The following is a 3684-nucleotide window of genomic DNA, read 5'->3' as shown; positions in this document are numbered from 1 at the left end:
CCAAAGCTCCTCTGAATATTTTATATTGCTAGATGGACTTTTCCAAAAGCTTATAAAATATTTCAGGGGGTATTTGAAATTATATTCTAATTATATGAATATAATTCAAATTCAAATAGCTAATGAATTAAATCCAAAGTCCCAAAAATAAATCCTTAAAAATGTTCAATATTTTGGTTGGGACCAGAACCCTTACCAAAAATTATCAAACATTTAAGAAGAGCCTTTTGGAGCAATGAATGAGATTTCTAGGGTTTTTGCCCCTCTTTTATTTAGGGTTTTGAGGCTTCCAATATTCCTCAATTCAAGTTTCAAAAATATAGACATGATGCACACATGAAGCTAGCCTAGAGCAATGCCAGAAGCTAGGGATGTGACAACTCACCCCCACTAAACAAGAATCTCGTCTCGAGATTCAAGCGTAGGGTAGGATGAAGGGGAAACGCAAACTAGTACAATCTTCACGATCCAGGGTGCACTTCAGTTGAACGTTGATTCATTCACCATCATTGTCTTGATGTCTTGTTCTGAGAACTCCAGTTATTATGACAATGAGAGGAGAAGGAGACTCTAGAAGGATCGATCTTCTTGAAGGTCGAACAACTCAGGATTAACTCACAGAATGAGACATAGCAACATCTCTCGAGCTGAGAGACGAAGCACGCACCCATAGGAATGGAGTGAAGCAGATGACAAGGGTTCACTAGGTAGACAACAATTCCACACCTAAGAGGGTGGTGAACGGTTGTCAACGTAGCGAGGAGTTGAGTTGCCATGATACCACAACGAGACACCTTCGGAACCGTGACTCGTAAATATCTCCCCTTAAGTGGCAAAAGAATTACCTTTGATTCAGAGATCATTGAAACTCTTTATACCAGCTTAAGGCACTATGACTCTATGACAACATGGCATCACAACATGACTCTATGACTCAAGTAATCTATTCAATAGGCTCCGAGGAGCGAGATATTACAAACATGGGTCTCATGACCCAACATTCAGAGCATACAAATCAAGCACAAGCGGAAGCTATCATGTCTGAGTACAGACATCTATAAATGAAAAAGGCTGAGAAGCCTGACTATCTACCAAATCCTGCCGAGGCACAAGATCGTAGCTGAGGTAACAAGCTAAACGTCGAAGACCACGCGGAAATACTAGTGAGACTGAAGTCTCTCTGCAAAAACATAAAATAGGCAAACGTGAGTACAAATGTACCCAGCAAGACTTACATCAGAACTATCTACGTATGCATCATTATCAACAAAGGGGATGGTGGGGTTTAACTGCAGCAAGCCAGCTTTGACTCGGTGGCTATCCTGAACTACGACTGCGAGTAACTCTTTTGAGGTGGCGCACACGAGTCCACATATTCACCATATCAATACACCACTATGGATCCGCTCCCGTCTCCCTACGAGAACGCCATCCATAGCACTCACGCTTATCTTGCGTATTTAGAGTATCCACTTTCACTTGTCTATGAACTGATATAAGCAACCCAGAGGTCCTTTTCCGTGGACACGGCTATTCGAATAGATTAGGTTAACCCTGCAGGGGTGTACTTCTTCACACACGCTCTCACCACTTACCGCCGTTTACACGACATGTACTCGGCAACCTTCAAGCGGAAGCCCAACATGGGTGTCGGCCACGGCCTGCCTAAACACTCAAGTCTCTAGTCCAGGTTTATCGCCTATTCGGGTTCCATCCATGAGGAGATCCGGCCGGAGTTTCGCTCACAGCCCCAAACGATGTGTACAGGGTTCCGTGACACCAAACGGGTGCCCGGTTTACCCGGCCACGTGCCTACCGCATCACAGCCCACCCCTACGGTCAGCGCTGTCCACGGCCTCCAGCATACTACAAACACCAGAAACTACTTGCAACTCCTGGACAGAGGACAAGGGTGATTAAGAAGCCGAGAGGGTCCATTGGTTTCGGGCCCAATGCGTGGTAGTAGCTGAATCATGGATCACAAACACAGAACTCAGTTCCTGAGGACGGCTGCAATGAGACAACCCACCATGTACTCCTACATGGCCTCTCACCGCTACCTTTACCAAATCGTGTTCACACACTTAGCTCACACACAGTAGGACATGTTCACACGCCTCTGATTTATCCCCGATGAATCAGACCTGACTCAACTCTAAGCAGTAGCAGGCATGACAAACAAGCATGAATGAGTAGGCACAACAGGGCTCAAACAACTCCTACTCATGCTAGTGGGTTTCATCTATTTACTGTGGCAATGATAGGTCATGCAAAGGTTAAAGGGGTTCAGCTACCGCAGCAAGTAACAGATGAATCGGTGTTGTCCTAATGCAGTAAAAGAGAGCAGGAGCGAGAGAGTGGGATTTTATCGGAATGAACAAGGGGGTTTTGCTTGCCTGGCACTTCTGAAGATAACATTGAGTCTTCATCAGTGTCAACGATCACATCATCGGTATCACGTCTATCGAGAGGGGACAAATACCGGCAACACAGAAGGGAACACAATCAATGCAATGCACAATATGATGCATGATCATGACATGGCAAAATGAATGTGTTTTGGGCTAATGCAACTAGCAACAGATTAAATGAAGTTGGTTTGAATACAAGATTCAAATTCAAACTCCATATGTGATTATTCAAATGCCATTTAATTGATTTGTGCTAAACAGAAGCTATAAGTTGTTCTAACATGCATGAAAGTGGTACAGATGGATTCCTTGAATTTTTCTGATAATTTTTCATATATAAATTATTTAATTTGGAGTTACGGTTAATTTTCTATGATTTATTGAAGTATAGGGCATTTTCTGAAATTTCCTGAATAATAATAAATCCAGAAATGAATTATGGCGTCAGCACCACGTCATGGTGACGTCAGCAGGGTCAACTGGGCTGGCTCGGGTCAAACCTGACGTGTGGGGGCCACACGTCAGTGACACATGACCTAATCCCGGTCAAACCCAGCGCTGACTGGGGTTTGACCAGGGGTGGGGCCCACAGTCAGTGGCCTAGGGGGTTGGTTAGTGCGTCATTAGTGGCTAATGACAGCGCCACGTCACTGGCCACCGGAGTTCGGCCGGCGGCGACCCAAAACGCGGCGGAAGTTCACCGGGGTTGCGCTACGGGCGGCGGCTGGACGCGCGAAGGCCACCAGAAGGTAGCCCGTACACGGCCGCACCTAGCTGGCTGCACGAGGGGCCGCGGGGTGGCCGGAGACGACGGCGGCGAGCACTTCCGCGGTGGCCGGAGTTCGGGCGCGAACGGTGGCGAAGCTACGGTGCACTAGAGGAGAAAACGAGGAGGGCTACGTGCTCCTGGGGGTTCACCGAGCACGGTGACGTGCTCAGGCGCGGGCTGCGGTGGCCCTGGCCATGGCGGCGCCATGGCCGGCGGCGATGGGGTTTCGGTCTTGGTGGATAACCTAGCTACGGCGCGCGAACGACGAAACAGAGAGGAGGAAACGGACGGACAACTCACATAGACCCTGTAGAGGTGGACGGCGAGCTTGAGGGAGGCCGGACGGGGACGGATTTGACGGCGGCGATCCGCGGTGGCCGAGGAGGGGAACGGCGAAGCTGGCCCCATCCAGGGCTTCCGGCGCCTTCCGTCTTGGTGAGGAGGAAGAGGGAGGACCGGTGGAGCTTTGGGAGGCGTCGGGGAGGCGAGGCGGTGGTTGTGGCC

Source organism: Triticum dicoccoides, chromosome 4B, assembly GCF_002162155.2.
Source record: "Triticum dicoccoides isolate Atlit2015 ecotype Zavitan chromosome 4B, WEW_v2.0, whole genome shotgun sequence".
Lineage (NCBI taxonomy): Eukaryota > Viridiplantae > Streptophyta > Magnoliopsida > Poales > Poaceae > Triticum > Triticum dicoccoides.
Note: the sequence above shows the minus strand (reverse complement) of the source record.